The sequence below is a fragment of the Schistocerca cancellata genome, chromosome 12, assembly GCF_023864275.1.
Source record: "Schistocerca cancellata isolate TAMUIC-IGC-003103 chromosome 12, iqSchCanc2.1, whole genome shotgun sequence".
Taxonomy (NCBI): domain Eukaryota; kingdom Metazoa; phylum Arthropoda; class Insecta; order Orthoptera; family Acrididae; genus Schistocerca; species Schistocerca cancellata.
The window spans coordinates 116767577-116788825 of record NC_064637.1 but is presented as its reverse complement, the minus strand read 5'-3'; the positions used below and the strand labels follow the sequence as shown (position 1 = coordinate 116788825).

The following is a 21249-nucleotide window of genomic DNA, read 5'->3' as shown; positions in this document are numbered from 1 at the left end:
ATGTTAAGTGGAACTCCAGTGCTGTAGTGCTTTTTTCATAGCAGTTGCATTTTTAAATTGATATGTCTGTTGTCCTTTTATCTGTCCGTCATTAATCTTTTCAATTGAAAACGTACAATACTAATTTTTTCCATCGTCTTGGCTGAAGAGCGAAGTATTGTACCACTGATAGCCAATTCCCCGCCCACCTGGGGCATGGGGGATGAAATAACAATAAAGAAAAAAATGTTACTTGTTTTCCCTTGTGACTATGCATCTAAAGATGGCGGCTAGCTGGACCGTTGAAATATCGTGCCGTCCTGGCGATGAAATTAGGCTGCGTATCAAGAGCATCAACGAAATTGCAGATAAATGCCGAAACACCAGAGAAAATGCGTCTGATGACTCTTAGGAGGGACCTCCTGTATAATTTTTATTTCTGCTCGGTAATGAACTTATTCGTGCTCGCATATCAAATAGAGTGCTTGATATGCGCAACGGATAATGCTAACGCATTCTATGACCGGTGCGCACTAGTGAAACACTAGTGCTTGCTATTGGTCAATGCACTACGTGAATCGGAAGTTGTAAATGAAAGGCTGAAGAGGCGTTAAAAAGTTTTTAGATATACACTTGCACAATTACTAGAAGCAGTAGCTCTTACACGAGGGGTGAAGGGATGGGAACATCATACTAAACTGAGCACACAACACGCGAAAATGCCTGAACTTGAGTAAATTCCGTGCGTTAAATCCCACGGGAGAATGTTTTATGAGATTAATAGAGCCGAACCTGAGCTGATCTGACCAACTGTATGAAAATAGATGCTTCTTACGATGAACAAAAAACAACATGTAGGTTGCAAACTGACTCCATAAATGATTAACCATGAAAATTTAGTGACTGAGACAAAATATGTACACTCCTGGAAATGGAAAAAAGAACACATTGACACCGGTGTGTCAGACCCACCATACTTGCTCCGGACACTGCGAGAGGGCTGTACAAGCAATGATCACACGCACGGCACAGCGGACACACCAGAAACCGCGGTGTTGGCCGTCGAATGGCGCTAGCTGCGCAGCAATTGTGCACCGCCGCCGTCAGTGTCAGCCAGTTTGCCGTGGCATACGGAGCTCCATCGCAGTCTTTAACACTGGTAGCATGCCGCGACAGCGTGGACGTGAACCGTATGTGCAGTTGACGGACTTTGAGCGAGGGCGTATAGTGGGCATGCGGGAGGCCGGGTGGACGTACCGCCGAATTGCTCAACACGTGGGGCGTGAGGTCTCCACAGTACATCGATGTTATCGCCAGTGGTCGGCGGAAGGTGCACGTGCCCGTCGACCTGGGACCGGACCGCAGCGACGCACGGATGCACGCCAAGACCGTAGGATCCTACGCAGTGCCGTAGGGGACCGCACCGCCACTTCCCAGCAAATTAGGGACACTGTTGCTCCTGGGGTATCGGCGAGGACCATTCGCAACCGTCTCCATGAAGCTGGGCTACGGTCCCGCACACCGTTAGGCCGTCTTCCGCTCACGCCCCGACATCGTGCAGCCCGCCTCCAGTGGTGTCGCGACAGGCGTGAATGGAGGGACGAATGGAGACGTGTCGTCTTCAGCGATGAGAGTCGCTTCTGCCTTGGTGCCAATGATGGTCGTATGCGTGTTTGGCGCCGTGCAGGTGAGCGCCACAATCCGGACTGCATACGACCGAGGCACACAGGGCCAACACCCGGCATCATGGTGTGGGGAGCGATCTCCTACACTGGCCGTACACCACTGGTGATCGTCGAGGGGACACTGAATAGTGCACGGTACATCCAAACCGTCATCGAACCCATCGTTCTACCATTCCTAGACCGGCAAGGGAACTTGCTGTTCCAACAGGACAATGCACGTCCGCATGTATCCCGTGCCACCCAACGTGCTCTAGAAGGTGTAAGTCAACTACCCTGGCCAGCAAGATCTCCGGATCTGTCCCCCATTGAGCATGTTCGGGACTGAATGAAGCGTCGTCTCACGCGGTCTGCACGTCCAGCACGAACGCTGGTCCAACTGAGGCGCCAGGTGGAAATGGCATGGCAAGCCGTTCCACAGGACTACATCCAGCATCTCTACGATCGTCTCCATGGGAGAATAGCAGCCTGCATTGCTGCGAAAGGTGGATATACACTGTACTAGTGCCGACATTGTGCATGCTCTGTTGCCTGTGTCTATGTGCGCCCGCATCTCGTGGTCGTGCGGTAGCGTTCTCGCTTCCCACGCCCGGGTTCCCGGGTTCGATTCCCGGCGGGGTCAGGGATTTTCTCTGCCTCGTGATGGCTGGGTGTTGTGTGCTGTCCTTAGGTTAGTTAGGTTTAAGTAGTTCTAAGTTCTAGGGGACTTATGACCACAGCAGTTGAGTCCCATAGTGCTCAGAGCCATTTTGTGTCTATGTGCCTGTGGTTCTGTCAGTGTGATCATGTGATGTATCTGACCCCAGGAATGTGTCAATAAAGTTTCCCCTTCCTGGGACAATGAATTCACGGTGTTCTTATTTCAATTTCCAGGAGTGTATTTTGGAACAAGGAAGTCAATTCCGAACGTAATCGAATCAACAAGGCGAGAATGTACATTTCACTGCCAAGAATGATACCTACTCCACACTAAAATTTTAAGTTAACGCCAGTTTGTTGATTGTAGCACTTATCATAAAATTACCTAAAGCAGGTCAAAATGCTTACAAAACATCAAGACTCTGATTCAGCCACTCTGCAGTTTCATCTCTACAGAAAAACATGTAGTTCGCCTTCGGTGCTCTTGAAAGGGAACAATTGCTGCAGTCTGGAGGAAATGAGCACGCGAGACTTTTACTGCGCCCCAATGAACTTTCGCTAGTCACATTCGATAATAGAGAACCAGTGTCTGAGATGCGGTGTGCAAAGAAAGGAGTAGGTAGATAATTAACTCCGATTCATTGCAGAGGACAGTGACTAAGCACACGGATGGCGAAACACAGGCACCTGGAATGAGAAACTGGGGTAATTTTCTCCTACGAGTCCCTGCAAATTAAAAAAAAAAAAGTCAGCTACCGACACATTTGATCTCAATGCCCTGATTCTACATTCCCTGACAAGGGGGAAAAAAAGAAGGCACCCGGAAAGGGAGGAGGAAACGAAATGAAACTTCACTGGTTGAGAGGGTACGTGATGTTATTCCAGTGATCATAAAATCTTGTCAAATTTACGAAGAACTTGGCAGTATGCGCTGACTTATCAAGTACAACATTGCACTCCATCCGGCGTGAATGCATGCACTGATTCTGTTAGGAAGGGTATCATAAAGCCGTTCTGTCTTCTTCTTAGGCAAACTGGCCCACAAGTATTGTAGCGGGTCGTTGATATCATGGGTACTTGCCGCGCGGAGTGGCCGCGTGGTCTAGGGCGCCATGTCACGGATTACGCGGCCCCTCCCGTCGGAGGTTCGGGTCCTCCCTCGGACGTGTGTGTGTGTGTGTGTGTGTGTGTGTGTGTGTGTGTGTGTGTGTGTGTGTGTGTGTGTTCTTCTTAGCGTAAGTTAGTTTAAGTAGTGTAGGTCTAGGGACAGATGACCTCAGTAGTTTGGTCCCTTAGGAATTCACACACATTTGAACATGAGTACTAGCGCTGGAATGTTGTTTATCTATCGGGGACAGATTTAGGATCTGCTGGTACCTCAGCATCACGCGGACTGTTTTAGAGACATGTGTCATGTGTTTTTGTATGTCCATCGTTGTGATTGGAGGTCTGGGGGAATTTGGCCGTTCACTTATGTAAGAAAATGAAAACCGGCGGCCGTCCTTATTATGTCATTTATTATATGGCTACCAGTTAACAGTTGATGGTTGGAGAGACAAAATCGTGGTTACAGGTAGTTTGCGTAAACCAGTTATAGATGTCTGCCACTGATGCATCGTGTATACCGATGGTGTTAACCCCTTCGGCATTAGCTAAGGCCTGAAGATGGTGCACTGAAGCACCGAAACTGGTAGCTGTACGATAAATGACATCATAAGGACGGCTTTAAGTGTTTCATTTTCTTACATTTGTGCCGTGTGTACTATTGAAAAATGGCACCGCGATACTGTCGCATTAGAGGTAACATACAAGGACGCAGGATGTCTGTGACAAGCCGTGCGCCCTCAGAGTTCGCTCAATCACCATCAGCCTTAATCTCAAGTCATCTCGATGAGTCCACAAACAATGACTGCTGTGCCTCTCCAAACGTTGGAAAAAAGGAATATCTTGCAGGTTGTTGTCATACTCGCAGACGATGGCCATTAGGGGTAGTGCAGAACCGCTATCTGAGTCGTTTTAAGGCCCATGCAACAAAAGCCGCTGTTTGGGACGCCCAGCTGAGATGGGCACCACGACTTCTAATTTTCTACACAGTGATTTTTCCCACCGTGTACATAGTCGGTGAGAGGATACGGAACAAAAAAGATCTAATGCACTTCGGAAATACACGATTTCCATGCTAGAGACCATTTACTCAATCATACACTTACAGAGACTGCGATCCAATACGAACTATACGAGGCAACCATAGTTACAGTACGCATGGTTTCCTCCTGGAGGGTGGTAATGTTCCTCATGCGTCATACCCCAGCGCCCTCTCCTGCCATTTTAATTGGTAATGTTGTGTTCGATTTACTTCTCTTGCTGACTCACCTTGTAGTGGATGTGATACAGCGTTGCACACAATGGTTCCGCATTCGAATGGAGAGCTTGCCGACATGGTGTTCACTTACGGAAAGGCAAATGGCAACGGACGGCGGGCAACAAGTTTGGATCAGGATACCTAACCCGCCGACAACAACCACAACATTCAATGTTTGCAACAATGTTTCGCCGTTTGCCTGGGACAGCCGTTTCAGGAAGCAGGAAATCATGAAGGACGTACCCGAAATGTCCGGACGGCAGACTTGGAGGAAAATGTGATTAACACTGTGGAAGGTGACCGCCGTGTCAGTACCAGGCAGTTGGCTCGCCAGTACAGGGTAAGCCAGACGACCGTGTGGAACGTTCTCCATGAGAATTGTTAGTGTCCTTATCATTTACAGCGTGTGCAGGCCGTGTTAGCGACAGACTTTCCACATCGGGAACAGTTTTGTCACTGGTGTCTTCACCAGGCAACCACGATTCCGGGATTTGTGTCTATTCACAGATCAGGCCACCTTTACGCGGAGTGGTATCTTAAACTTTCATAACAGTCATCTGTGGTATAGTGTCAAGAACGCCCACGGTATGATGACAGCGAATCATCAACATCGGTGCAGGCGGACTCTGTGGGCCGGTATAATTGGCGACCGTATTTTGGGACCAGTCTCCCTTCCACGTCGCCTAGCAGACCGGAACTATCGTCGTTTCTTGCGGGTAGCTTTGCCTCCCCTGCTGGAAGAAGAGCCGTTGACGATTCAAAGGGTTTTGTGGCTGCTACATGATGGTGCTCCAGTCCACTTCGCCGTTAACATCCGGACGCATCTCAAATGGTTCAAATGGCTCTGAGCACTATGGGACTTAACATCTGAGGTCATCAGTCCTCTAGAACCTAGAACTACTTAAACCTAACTAGCCTAAGGACGACACACACATCCATTCCCGAGGCAGGATTCGAACCTGCGACCGTAGCGGTCGTGCGGTTCCAGACTGAAGCGCCTAGAACGACCACTCCGGCCGGCGGACGCATCTCAGTCGTGTCTTCCCGGGTCGATGGATCGGATGAGGGGCTCCATTTGCATGACCTTCTCGTTCACCGGATCTCAACACGTGCTATTTCTGATTGTGTTCGGATGCAGCCTGGCCGATGTGAGGGCAGAACATGCTACGCCGCGTACACGCACGCGTTGAGGCAAATGGAAACAATTTTCAACACGTATGTAACTGTGGCTGCATGGCACGGCTCATATTAGATCGCAGTCTTTGTACCAATATATGATTGAATAAATAGTCTCTAACATGGTTGGTTGGGTTCTTTGGGGAAGGAGACCAGACAGCGAGGTCATCGGTCTCATCGGATTAGGTAAGGACAGGGAAGGAAGTCGGCCGTGCCCTTTCAAAGGAACCATCCCGGCATTTGCCTAGAGCGATTTAGGGAAATCACAGAAACCGAGATCAGGATGGCCGGACTCTAGCATGGAAACCATGCATTTCCAGACATAAGTTCATTATACCTTTTTTGTTGCGTGTAGTCTCATCGATCAATCCGTAGTGTTTGTACATAGTGGAAAAAATCATTCTGCAACCGTGAAGTATTACATATAAGTAGCGGCCGCTTGGGGCGTCAAGCTGAATGCAGTTCTTGTACACAGTGCGTATCACAATTAATAGCGAAAGCTGACACGGGTGAAAGGATTGTATTGTATTGTATGGAACTGGGGACCTAGAAACGACGGAGAGACTTCGTCCCCGCCCTAGCCTCAGTGGTACACAACCCCACAACAGGCTACAGCAGTCCACTCACCCCTCCGCCGCCCCACACCGAACCCAAGGATATTGTGCGGTTCGGCCCCCAAGTGAACCCCCCGGGAACGTCTCACACCGGGCGAGTGTAATCCCAATGTTAGCGCGGTAGTGATGGTGTGCACGTACGTGGAGAAAGTGTTTGCGCAGCAATCGCCGACATTGTGTAACTGAAGCAGAAGAAGGGTAACCAGCCCGCATTCGCCGAGGCAGATTTAAAACCGCCTTAAAAACCATCCACAGACTGGCCGGCACACCAGACCTCGACACTAATCCGCCGGGCGGATTCGTGCCGGGGACGGGCGCGCGTTGCCACCCGGAAAGCAGTGCGTTAGACCGCACGGCTAACCGGGCGGGCGGGTGAAAGGATAAAAGGGAAAACTGGGGGGAGCAAATGATAAGTCGCTTGAGTCGAGAAACGTTCTCGAACCGGCCCTGACCGCACTTCTTTGCTGAACAGAATGCTACGCCAATCGTCCACAGCCCACGCTTCCCGGTGACGGCGCCACTCCAAACGCAGCAGCTTGTGTTGTCGTGTTATCGGCAGGCTATGCATGGGATCTTCTTGTCCGGATGTTGTTGGTTTCAGACCAATGGTGAGCGATGACACAGAATGTCCAGGGGGAATGTTCTCGCATGGCAGGCCCAGATGCGAAAGGGTTACGATGCGCTTAGTGCACAATACCGGACTCTTCCATTCTGATGGTCAGGTGTGGTCGACCGGAACCTTCACAACGAGTGTGCAAACATTATTAAAATTCTTTTAAAGAATAAACCGTCATTCTACTGTGTATTACTGTATTTATCTTTTATACTATCTGGATTTTGGCTTTCATTCCATTATCAAGTACAATGCTAATCTGGATAAGTACAAAAGATAAATATAATAATACGCTGTCAAGTGGTGGTTTACTCATTTGAAAAGCATTGCATGATTGTGGCTCAACGCCAATAATAGTCTGTGGTTCAGTTACTAAAATTTGGGGACTGGGCCTAGAGTATATACGCATTAATAACACGTTTTACTATTACAGGTAACGTGTCCTTTATTCCTCCAAACTGATGCCAAGCATCGAAAGTCCATTCGCGGGAAGGGAAGAGTATGGCTTAAGCCAGGACTAGAACCATGGAGCAATAAGTTAGTTTTTACTCTACAAGAAACTACTGGGAATAAAAACTATATTTAGTGTAAAAATAAATTTATAAAACAATAAAGTTGGGGGCCTGTGACTTAGAATGAAACAGGTCTTATCGTGGACACGTGTCTCGCGCTTTGTTGTTTATGCTTTCCTATTCGTCTAACACACACAGTCATCTCACAGCGACATATTCACAGTCACTGACATACAGTCAGTAAAATCGTTTCGCACGGTTGGATGCGATTCCGAATCAGTCGGTTAATGGGAAAAATTTGCTACATTCTCCCATGTCGCCATCTCTCCTTTGCGAAATGTACGCGTACAAGCCTATGGTGGACTTTTCATTGTTGTGTTCTCGTTTTTGAGAACGAAAGTTGAGGGTGAAATCTTGTATTGTCACATAGCCTACTCCTCTTGAATAACACCGAAGGAGTTAGAGAGCTTAATATCCCCATCGATGTGTTTCTTCCTAAACAAAGCACAGTCGAAGTCACATAACTTAATTAGCTTACATTGAGGCAGGATATTGTTCCAAAGCCACGGAGAATTTGTATACTAACTAACGTAGTAGTAGTAGTAATTCTTGTTGTTTTGTAACCTCACAAACATCAGCTTACTCAGCACTCTGACAAACAACAGCGGCATAGATTAGATCCGCATGGACTGAACAAATTGAGTTTTTCCGAAGAGGGATGTTCATGTGGATAATTATTAAATGAATAACACCACATGCGGGCGCTGGACTTCAATAGCAAGTCCCCTTCCCCGGGAGGTGTTGGTGAAGGGATATCTATAGCTACTCATTCCTGTGTATTTTTACTCTCTTCTTAAATTATATGATAAATTTGTAATTTCCTACTTCCAATATCTTGTGTTTTTTTTTAAAAAAAAATAAGTGTAATCACTGTAAGTAAATAGAAGATAATACCAAAGTGCAGACAAAAGAACTCCTCGCAGCCCTACCTCCACGTGGTGCTGCATGTGCAACAGTGCCCGTGGTCTCAACAGCGTAGCACAACTTTGCTGTGCGGTGGTGGCCATCGGTACTGGCTAAGAGGTCTGTGTGGAGCACTACGGCCAGCATAAACTAGCAAGTAGTCACAATGCAGCTCAAAACAATGCAGGCGAAATCACATATTTTGTTTATATGACTAGTTTCGGCCAAATTATGTCAAATTCACATCTAACAGAGTACGATACCTGTCACCAGCACCAATTGGTGAGCATCATCGAGACTGAGGTATCATCAGTGTTTGTCTACGGGGTGTTTCAAAGTCTTTGCATCAAACGTCTGGCATGGTAGACAAAATGTTTATTAATACTTCCTGACGAAGCTTGACAACCTTCTATACTTGTTATTCCCCAGAGAGGCGAAAGGACATAGGCACTCTGCGGCGTGCATATGCCTTACGTGTTGCCTATAGTCCATTACCTCCTCCGTCTCAAAGGAGGGAGTGGTAGGTCCAGCAAAATTAAATTTGCTGATTCGCTTCTAAAACATCTTTCTTCGCGTAGAGACACTAGTTCTTAAAGTTTTCTGCTTAAAAATCACTCTATCCGTTACTGGGATGGGTAGTATGTAGTACAGCTGATTAGTAGAACCTGCTAGTTCAGGGAAGTCTCGTCGTCCCAGGGCTGGCCAATACTAAGGAACACCGGGAGGCGTCAACGAACATTTTATCTCTAACAAAAGGTTTTCGCCACGATGTGATTTATCACTTCCAGAAGTTTGATGCAAAGTCTTTCAAACACACTGTATATGAAAATGAAAGTACGGCGCCAGACTTCGCCAGCTGTATCCACGACACTTATTAACAAAGCTGCAATCAGTCTGCCGCCGATATACTTTCACCACAGAGGCAAACGAATAAGCCACATCTTTCGCAACTTAATTGATTCAAATGGCTCTGAGCAGTATGGGACTTAACATCTGAGGCCATCAGTCCCCTACAACTTAGAACTACCTAAACCTAACTAACCTAAGGACATCACACACATCCATGCCCGATGCAGGATTCGAACCTGCGACCGTAGCGGTCGCGCGGTTCCAGACTGAAGCGCCTAGAACCGCTCGGCCAAACCGGCCGGCGCAACTTAATTAATTACTCTGTAACGACGTTTCGGGTTTCGACTCATGTAATAGAAGATAATTGACAACAAGACTTCTCTCCTATATTAATCCTATAATATTGCAAAATAAGCGGCCGCGCTATAGTTTACATGAACGCTTCGAAATTAGAAGCTGAAAATATTGTAGGATGAACCTCTTGGTGTCCACTGATCCCTGTATGAAAGGTGTTCAAGTTTCCTCGAGAATCCTCTATGTTGCTTTTGAAGTTTGTAAGAAGACTCCCACGGAAAAGTGTTGGTATTAAAAGACTCGATAGTAATAATACACTCCTGGAAATGGAAAAAAGAACACATTGACACCGGTGTGTCAGACCCACCATACTTGCTCCGGACACTGCGAGAGGGCTGTACAAGCAATGATCACACGCACGGCACAGCGGACACACCAGGAACCGCGGTGTTGGCCGTCGAATGGCGCTAGCTGCGCAGCATTTGTGCACCGCCGCCGTCAGTGTCAGCCAGTTTGCCGTGGCATACGGAGCTCCATCGCAGTCTTTAACACTGGTAGCATGCCGCGACAGCGTGGACGTGAACCGTATGTGCAGTTGACGGACTTTGAGCGAGGGCGTATAGTGGGCATGCGGGAGGCCGGGTGGACGTACCGCCGAATTGCTCAACACGTGGGGCGTGAGGTCTCCACAGTACATCGATGTTGTCGCCAGTGGTCGGCGGAAGGTGCACGTGCCCGTCGACCTGGGACCGGACCGCAGCGACGCACGGATGCACGCCGAGACCGTAGGATCCTACGCAGTGCCGTAGGGGACCGCACCGCCACTTCCCAGCAAATTAGGGACACTGTTGCTCCTGGGGTATCGGCGAGGACCATTCGCAACCGTCTCCATGAAGCTGGGCTACGGTCCCGCACACCGTTAGGCCGTCTTCCGCTCACGCCCCAACATCGTGCAGCCCGCCTCCAGTGGTGTCGCGACAGGCGTGAATGGAGGGACGAATGGAGACGTGTCGTCTTCAGCGATGAGAGTCGCTTCTGCCTTGGTGCCAATGATGGTCGTATGCGTGTTTGGCGCCGTGCAGGTGAGCTCCACAATCAGGACTGCATACGACCGAGGCACACAGGGCCAACACCCGGCATCATGGTGTGGGGAGCGATCTCCTACACTGGCCGTACACCACTGGTGATCGTCGAGGGGACACTGAATAGTGCACGGTACATCCAAACCGTCATCGAACCCATCGTTCTACCATTGCTAGACCGGCAAGGGAACTTGCTGTTCCAACAGGACAATGCACGTCCGCATGTATCCCGTGCCACCCAACGTGCTCTAGAAGGTGTAAGTCAACTACCCTGGCCAGCAAGATCTCCGGATCTGTCCCCCATTGAGCATGTTTGGGACTGGATGAAGCGTCGTCTCACGCGGTCTGCACGTCCAGCACGAACGCTGGTCCAACTGAGGCGCCAGGTGGAAATGGCATGGCAAGCCGTTCCACAGGACTACATCCAGCATCTCTACGATCGTCTCCATGGGAGAATAGCAGCCTGCATTGCTGCGAAAGGTGGATATACACTGTACTAGTGCCGACATTGTGCATGCTCTGTTGCCTGTGTCTATGTGCCTGTGGTTCTGTCAGTGTGATCATGTGATGTATCTGACCCCAGGAATGTGTCAATAAAGTTTCCCCTTCCTGGGACAATGAATTCACGGTGTTCTTATTTCAATTTCCAGGAGTGTAATTTCGTGTGACTCAATGGTCTTTTGTGTTTCATGTAGACGCCACTTAGGCACCTTGCATGTCCGTGATATACGCGCGTGTCCCTAACCTACCGCGGTTAGCCAGCCGAGGAAAAGGACCTACAGTCTACCGTAGAATCGGAACCACTAACCGATTCTGGCGCTTCTCCACATTATTCAGAGGTGAGAGCTAGGCAGACTGAAAAATCTGCGGCCCGACCGGGATTCGATGCCGCGACCTTTCGGATTTCAGGCACGCGCTTTATCGCTAGACCACAAGACCCGACAAAGATTCCATGTCAGTAGTTAAAGCGCTGGAATCCAGGAAGTGATCCAAGAAAGAACTACTTTATGAGCTACCCTAGTATTGTAATAATAGAATGTGGAAACCACAATCAGGCAATACAAATACGTGGGTTAAATTCCGCGTGGAATAACCGATAATGAGAGGGCTCACCAACTGTCAAAGGAAGCAAAATATAACGAGTTATATCTTGACATTAAGATTCGAAACATTTTTTGAGCCATTAGTCTCCTGACTGGTTTGATGCAGCCCGCCATGAATTTCCCTCCTCTGCCAACCTCTTCATCTCAGAGTAGCACTTGCAACCTACGTCCTCAGTTATCTGCTGGATGTGTTCCAGTCTCTGTCTTCCTCTACAGTATTTGCCCTCTACAACTCCCTCTAATACCATGGAAGCCAGTCCCTGTTATCCTATTATCGTGTCCCTTCTCCTTGTCACGGTTTCCCACATACTCCTTTCCTTTCCGAATCTGCGCGGAACCTCACTCCTTACCTTATCAGTCTGCCTAATTTTCAACATTCGTCTGTAGGATCACATCTTAAATGCTTCGATTCTCTTCTGATCCGGTTTTCCCACAGTCCATGTTTCAGTACCATACAATTCTGTGCTCCAAACGTACAATTCTGAGGAATCTCTTCCTCAAATTAAGGCCTATGTTTGATACTAGTAGACTTCGCTTGGCCAGGAATGTCCTCTTTGCCATTGCTAGTCTGCTTTTGATGTCCTCCTTGCTCTGTCTGTCGCTGGTTATTTTGTTGTCTAGGCAGTAGAATTCCCAAATTCATCTACTTCGTGACCACCGATCCTGGTGTTTCTCGGTGTTCTTATTACCTTCATCTTTCTTCGGTTTACTCTCAATGCATATTCTGTACTCATTAGACTGTCCATTCCATTCAGCAGATCATGTAATTCTTCTTCACTTTCACTCAGGATAGCAATGTCATCAGCGAATCGTATCATTAATATCCTTTCACCTTGAATTTTAATTCCACTTCTGAACCGTTCTTTTATTACCATCATTGTTTCTTCGATGTACAGATTGAACAATAGGGGCGAAAGACTACATCCCTGCCTTACACCCTTTTTAATCTGAGCATTTCGTTCTTGGTCGTTTACTGTTATTATTTCCTCTTGGTTCGTGTACATATTGTATATTACCCGTCTCGCCCTATAGCTTACCTTGTTTTACTCAGAATTTCTAACATCTTGCAGCCGGCCTGGGTGGCCGAGCGGTTCTAGGCGCTACAGTCTGGAACCGCGCGACCGCTACGGTCGCAGGTTCGAATCCTGCCTCGGGCATGGATGTGTGTGACGTCCTTAGGTTAGTTAGGTTTAAGTAGTTCTAAGTTCTAGGGGACTGATGACCTCAGCAGTTAAATCCCATAGTGCTCAGAGCCATTTGAACCATTTTTTTCTAACATCTTGCACCATTTTACATTGTCGAACGCTTTTTCTGGATCGACAAATCATATGAAGGTGTCTTGATTTTTCTTTAGTCTTGCATCCATTATCAACCGCAACGTCAGAATTGCCTCTCTGGTCCTACCTTTACCAAACCCAGACTGATCGTCGTCTAACACATCCTCAATTTTCTTCTCCATTCTTGTGTATATTATTCTTGTACGCAACGTGGATGCATGAGCTGTTAAGCTGATTGTGTGACGATAGAGAATTTTAAATCTGCGTGACGTCAAGAATTGCGAACGAATGGCAAGACGAATGCAACTCTTAAAACCTCATTCTGGGAAGGCACTACGCAGAGATACAGTCATCCCGACTGGGACGTAGTTTAAATATAGCAATTTGTCAAGGCGAGCAATCACTACGATTTGTAGGATGAGCTTGGACATTCTTTTTTTCCTTAATACCTCTACACAATCAGAATCAGTGCAGCTCTATTTTGTGATTGTTACAACTAGTTGCTTGGAAAAATATCTGTTGTTCTCCTGTAGCAAGTATGAAGTCGAGAGAGAGACCGATTGTGGATTAGTGGTGCATATTTCACATCCTGTGCAACCCCCTCTCCCTTCCTAGAACGTTATTTCAATTTCCAATGAGAATATCGCAACTCTTCTGGAATGACGAAATGTGTGAGACTTATTGTTGGGGTTTCCCTCCCCCACCTTCGCTGTTACTGCGTGGTTGGGTCGTGGAGGTGAGACAGCTCGCTACAGATGGATAAAAACCCAAAGTGGGACAGCTCTAGCCTCTGTTGCGACAACGCACAGGCGTACGGTGACAGCAAAAACCGACGACCTCAACACGTTCGGCTTTCTACTGGGCAGGGGTGGAAAAACTGCCCGGCGGGTGAGAACGTGTGTTTAAATGTCGTAAACAGAATAAGTGCCCAACAAATGGCGACGCAACACGCAAACGTAATGGAAAGCTACTGAAGCAACTCGTACGCCCAATACTAGTCTAGCACGTCTGTTCCTGAAGCTAACAGTTGGTCGCATATGTGACTGCTACAAATGATAAAAAAAAAAAGCGCTGGATGATCACTGATTACATGACAATTTTTCTATAAATGTAAACTCACGCTTTGGCAGGACAATGAGCGCTAAGAAATTTCTTCTTTTATATCGTATGGTTCACAGACTGTTGTTATAAGCTCTTGCATTCGATCCTGCTTCGACGATTTGCGTGTTAGACGCCAATGTACGTCAATGGCAGTGACTGATTTTTGCAGTTAGCTTCGCTAAGAGACATTTAAAATGTCCTAATCTTCCAGTTCTTTCCCGGCACTTTCTCCTCTCCTTCTACTGTTCTTCTTCTTCTCTTACCGTTTCTCCTCTTCGCCCACTATTAAGTCCTTTCTCCTACTGCTCCTTCTCCGCCTCTTCTTCTTCTTCTCTTAATCTTTCCAATTCATTTCTCCTACTTCCCCTCCCGCCGGAAGTTCGAGTCCCTCCCTCGGGCGTGGGCGTATGTGTTGTTCTTAGCATAAGTTAGTTTAAGTTAGTTTAATGACAGCAAATAAACAATGTTTTCAGCCTTCAGTTGCAAGGCTGAAAACATTGTTTATTTGCTGTACATTTCACAGTTGCTGACACGCTGCAATATGTTAAAGATTTGTTAGTTTAATGACCTCAGCAGTTTGGTCCTTTAGGAATTCGCACACTTTTGAACATTCCTCCTACTTCTTTCTCCGTTAATACTGCTCTTCTTGCCTTTTTCTTTTGTTTCTTCCCCGACTGTTCATTCTGTTGTTCTTCCCTTCATTTCTCCTTCATCCTTTCCGCCATCAATTCTTTTTTCTTCTTCTTTCCTTCTCTTCATGTACCCTTTTTTCTTCTTCTCTTCCTCAAGTGAGCTGTATATGTAGTTGTCGACCTGCTGCTACAAAGCACGGCTTTTTAGCATATTTGACGACTATCACTCTTCTGAGACGAGCGAACGGGGTGGCACAGTGGACGGAGATTGAAATTCCTTCCCCATTTTCTTTAATTCGAGCTTCTGCTCCGCCTCTAACTACCTCTCCAACGACGGGACGTGAAAACCTAATTTTTCTTTTTATGTCTGTAGACAGCAGTGGCAAAATCTGGGATGTAATGTGTTGTTTATATTTTGTACGGAAATCAGATGCAGTTATGCGAATCGAAAGGCGTCGAAGGGAAAACAAATATTGCGAAGGGAGTGAGACAAGGCTGTAGCCTATCCTCTGTTTATTTATCTTTAAATGGAAATTCTGGCATTTAACTGCACAGGTTGTTTGTTTATTGTACAATCATGATTTCGGCTTTTAGCCATTTTCAAGTACCACAATATTAAGCATGATCAGATTCCTTTAAACAAAGTCATCGTCGAAATATGTTGAACTTGGTTTTATCGCTAGTATTGTCTCAGATGGTGGTGCCTGGACACCTAGTGACTAATGACAAATGGATGTAACTTCCATTTACACAATATTATATGACTGACAATGGCAAGAAAAGCCTTTCGAAAGAAGAGAAATTTGTTGACACTGAATATGAATTTAAGTGTTAGGAAGGCTTTTCTGGAGGTATTTGTTTGGAGTGTAGCCTTGTATGAAAGTGAAGCATGGACGACAAGCAGTTTAGACTAGAATGGTATAAACGTTTTAGAAATGTGGAGCTACAGAAGAATTTTGAAGAGTAGGTGGGTAGACTGCGTAACTAATGGGAGACGCTGAACCAAATTGCGATCGAAAGTAGTTTGTGGAAAAATTTGACTAAAAGACAGGACCGGTTGATAGGACACATCCTGAGGCATCAAGGAACTGAGTTGGTAATGAAGGTAATAAAGTGCGGAGGGTAAAAATTATAGTGGGAGATAAAGATGAATGCAGAAAGCAGGTCCTGTGGGAAGCAGACTGCAACAATCAATAGGAGATGAAGAGGTTGTAGAGAATAGAGTCTTCGGAATGAAGAAACTACAAACGACCGAAAAGAGAGTCGCTGCCAAGAGCAGTAGTGTGAAAACCGCCTTATTGTGGTGTCTCAGTACGGAGCGTTGAGTTTTGCACGGTGGCCAAAAATCGCGATAAGCGATGGAAGAATACGATCTGCAGCTCAGCGGGAGGTGTCCCCGTTATCCGAGATGGCGGGCCTCCTCTCACTTCTGCGGGGGAAGGCTGCCACCAGCCGGCGCTCGCCAGCCACCTTCTCCTGTCCGCCGGCTGCTCCGTTCTCGTTTCGCCCAAAAGCCTGCGTAAGGCACAGTGTCTGTACTCGTCACTGGTCTAAGTGACGTAAGATTTCCCTCTGTGTGTCTGAGTTATGCATTCGCAGTTGCACATTTATCAGTTGTATATCCTCGAGCAATTCATCTTGAAAAACTTCACAGAAGCTCTGAAGTTATTTTATACATGGGAATTCGATTTTACTAGTATCCGTTTGACATGGCGTAAGAACGGAGGTCCTAAATAGATATATGTGATGTTTGTTCTTTTGATCACGCCCGAAAGTACATCATGTTCTACATCTAGACCTACATGATTACTCTGGAATTCACATTTAAGTGCTTGGCAGAGGGTTCATCGAATCACAATCATACTATCTCCCTACCATTCCACTCCCGAACAGCGCGAGGGAAAAACGAACACCTAAACCTTTCTGTTCGAGCTCTGATTTCTCTTATTTTATTTTTATGACCATTCCTACCTATGTGGGTTGAGCTCAACAAAATATTTTCGCATTCGGAAGAGAAAGTTGGTGACTGAAATTTCGTAGATAGATCTCGCCGCGACGAAAAACGTATCTGCTTTAATGACTTCCATCCCAACTCGCGTATCATATCTGCCACACTCTCTCCCCTAATAAAAAACGAGCTGCCCTTTTTTGCACCCTTTCGATGTCCTCCGTCAATCCCACCTGGTAAGGATCCCACACCGCGCAGCAATATTCTAACAGAGGACGAACGAGCGTAGTGTAAGCTGTCTCTTTAGTGGACTTGTTGCATCTTCTAAGTGTCCTGCCAATGAAACGCAACCTTTGGCTCGCCTTCCCCACAATATTATCTATGTGGTCTTACCAACTGAAGTTGTTAGTAATTTTAACACCCAGGTACTTACTTGAGAATTGTACTATTTATCGAGTAATCGAATTCCAACGGATTTCTTTTGGAACTTATATGGATCACCTCACACTTTTCGTTATTTAGCGTTTAGATGCTGATCGTGCAGCGATTATGAATCGATACAAAGGAATTAAAGACGTTAGCTGCCAGTGTGCGATGATTTGTATCAGTGGGAGAGGCTGAAAATTTGTGCCGGACCGGAATTCGAACCCTGGTCTCCTGCTAACTAGGCATATGTCGTGACCACTACACCTTCTGGACACAGTTGTCACCAAAACCCCTCGGAGTATCCTAGCACGGCTCCCATCAGACATGTCCGAAAGAACAGACGCCAGTGATCCCTTCAGTACAGATGCACACCAAACTGGAACTCTTACGGGAATTGGCGAGATGCTGCGATTAATGAGTTACAGGTAGCAGACGAAAGCAGCATGGGACTCATCACAGAGCAGAAACATACCAAGCGCTTCTGTGGCGTAGAGACACTTTCTTATGCAGTCGATAGAGGGCAGGAGGCGCAGTGTTAGCTACGAATTATTACGCACTACACTCGAGCGCCGCCTGTCTGGCTAATTGCCGCTGCTCGAGTTCTTCTTGGCCTACATCAGTGGCGTGTGATATAAGTTGGGAATTTGGGTGTTACGTGAGGTGTGCTAGGGCAGTCGGTGCGGTTGTGGTGATCACTGTATCCGCGTGGCGTAATGCTCAGTCCATCCGAGACTTGGGTTCGAATCCCGGTCCCATACGCATTTTCAACTTGCCCCATTGATATAAATCAATGCCCACTGGCAGCTGAAGTCTCTAATTCCTTTGTGTCTTGGTCCTAAATACATCCTAACGGACTGGGACCAGAAACGCAATGACAATCGGAGTCGAATCCTACACGAATTGTTTATGTCAGTGAATGCAGGTCCTTCTCAACCAGTTTCTGAGCGAACTATTCGAAGGGTGTTGCTTGAAATCGATACTTGGATCCGAGTAGCTCGCAAAAGGCCATTGTTCACATAAAACTGTACGTCTTCAGTGTGCCAAACAAGTCAGAAACCGGATAGGGGCTGGATTGCGGTGTGCAGTGTGGTCCTACGAGTCACGGATTTTTTCCGTAAGATGTGAGGCGTCGTGTGCGCCGAGAGACCAACGACGCGTTTAGCTGGCAGTGTTTGGAGGCTGTAGCTCAGTCCGGAGGTGGTTCTCTCATCTTCTGAGGGTATTTTTTGAACCATAGCTTGGGTCCCCTCATTAGCACATTTTGGACCGAGGCCAAGAAGAACTCGAGCAGCGGCAATTAGCCAGGCAGGCGGCGCTCGAGTGTAGTGCGTAATGATTCGTAGCTAACACTGCGCCTCCTGCCCTCTATCGACTGCATAAGGAAGTGTCTCTACGCCACAGAAGCGCTTGGTATGTTTCTGCTCTGTGACGAGTCCCATCTTGCTTTCGTCTGCTACCTCTAACTTTTTTCCCGGCTGAAATGGCTGAGCGGTTCTAGGCGCTACAGTCTGGAACCGCGAGACCGCTACTGCCGCAGGTTCGAATGCTGCCTCGGGCATGCATGTGTGTGATTTCCTTAGGTTTGTTAGGTTCAAGTAGTTCTAAGTTATAGGGGACTGATGACCTAAGATGTTAAGTCCCATAGTGCTCAGAGCCATTTCAACCATTTTTTGTAACTTTTTTGGCCTACTGCTCACGCTCTGCATACGAGCTGTGCGAGAAAAGTAATGAGATTGATTTTTTATGTACCAAAGTTTTTCTGTTCTTCGAACAACAATATTGTCCCCTTAAAAGTAGTTCCCTTCGGCAGCTGTACACCAGCGGAGTCGTCGTTCTCTGTCTTGGGAGCATTGCTGAAAAGCTCCAAGTGGTAGGGCGTACAACATGTTGGTCACATTCTTTTGAATGTTCTCCAGAGTCCCAAAATGACGTTCTTTTAAGACACTTTTCAAATTCGTGAAAAGGAAAAGTCACAAGGACTCAGATCAGGTGAGTAGAGAGGCTGTGGAGCAGTAGGAATGCCTTTTGATGTCAAACATTCCATGAGGGAATTGGCCGTGCTCATTCGAGCTTTTTCCGATCGAGATGTCACTTTGTCTCAGGATAGTACTAAAAAATTGGGAGGAAGGCAATGGCAAACCACCTCCGCTAGGACCCTGCCTAGTCGACGATGCGGGTCTCCCACAACGTCCCCTACGCTTGCATGTGCAAAACTTCACTCAAAATTTTATGTATGGTGGAAGTGTTTTAGTTTAACATGTCATCCATCATCCCTATTGTTAAACGTCGGTCTAATCTCATAAGAGCACGTACACGTCCGACGTTTTCGTCGGTTTTTGAAGTTGGAGGTCTCCCTAAGTAAGGTTTATTTTCAACGTGTTCTCGGCCTTCCAAAAGCTTATTTTTGCCAGCGAAAAATGGCTCTGAGCACTATGGGACTTAACTTCTGAGGTCATCAGTCCCCTAGAACTCAGAAGTTCTTTAACCTAACTAACCTAAGGACATCACACGCATCCATGCCCGTGGCAGGATTCGAACCTACGACCGTAGCGGTCGCGCAGCTCCAGACTGTAGCGCCTAGAACCGCTCGGCCACTCCGGCCGGCCTGCCAGCGAAAAGCTTGTGCTGTTGATAGGGATTGTTGGCCATAGCCCTGTTTCAACTTTTCGAGGGTCACACTCGCGGATTCCCAAGTTTAAAACGATACTTGACGGCATAACGCTGTTTCAAATTCTGCTCTTGAATTATCGTAACACACAAAAAAAATACTACTTCACTGATGGCGCTCATAAAAATCACTTGATGGTTTTACGGGGCTGAAACTCGGACTGAAAGCGTGGAAGGGATGAACACACCGGTCTACATAAGCAGAACAACACAGCGTTGCCAGATCGCTTGTAGTGGTGTCAGACTCATTACTTTTCTCGCACAGCTGGTAATTTCGATGATAGTAATGTTTCAATGCCCTGGAAGTAGAAATCGGCGATTCCAACTGATGATCCTGATGTTTATCCGCATTTCGATGTTCCTGTATGCTCGCAGTAAGTAGTAAATACAAGAAAACGAAAAGCAGCACCTAACACGTGACTGCAAAGTCTGTTGCGATGTCAGTAAGAGACAGAAGGGAAAAACGTGCCGAAAATAAACATCCTGGTGTTGTCCAAATTTTGATGTAATTCTTTGTATGCCGTAGTGCCTTTTTATGCCACAATATACTACACTCAGGTAAATAAAGTTTAAGGACAGTGCGTACAAGTTTTTCGTAATAAAAACATCATTCAGTAAAATATTTCATATCTCTACTAATTTTAATATTGGTATTATCCGGCGGCGTTACGCGGTATTAAGGTGGCGCCTTCGGGGTTCGGTGAGGTGTGGATGACTACGTTTTTTGTCCGCTGTGGTTATGTGCCGAAACATGCATATGAGCTCAGGAAGGAGGATTACGTTTGAGTTTTGCATAAGGCGTATTTAAAAGAAGAGTTGTGAAGATGCAGCACAGGGGGAGGGCAGGGTACAGGATGTAGGTGTTAGTGAGCCGTGCTGTGCTGTGCTGTGGGTGGGGCCAGCTATAAGAAAGGACGGCGGTGCTCTGGTTTACGGAGCAGTCCGGCTTGCGGCAACCTGGTGGGAACGCTGCAAAAAAACCGCTGGCGCAACTAGTAGCCGACCTTTCCACTGGCCTACTGCTGACCAGAGGGGGCAGCTCCATCCGCCACCAAATCGCCCAATTTATTTACCGATACTAACACCACAGCTTCGTACAGACTTTAGCTGTTGTGCTTCTGGGAGAGATTCAACGTTAACGTGCGTCAAATGCTGTCACGAACCCTTCACCGTCAAAATTGTTAAGGCCGTAGAGGACTCGAAATGAGTGTTATAAGATCAGTCGCTGGAAATCAGTATTTTTGTTGACAGGTGCTCTTGAATTGGAAATGCGTCTGAGACTGTAACTCCTCATGTCTCATAACAATCAAATTCCTAACTACTTTACTAT

General features: G+C 46.9%; 1 protein-coding gene across 2 annotated transcripts in view; it reads left to right on the top strand.

Annotated features, from left to right (window-relative positions):
- The window catches only part of LOC126109619 (all trans-polyprenyl-diphosphate synthase PDSS1), a 793792-nt gene that overhangs the window by 636697 nt on the left and 135846 nt on the right, over window positions 1-21249 (top strand). The window lies entirely within an intron of this gene.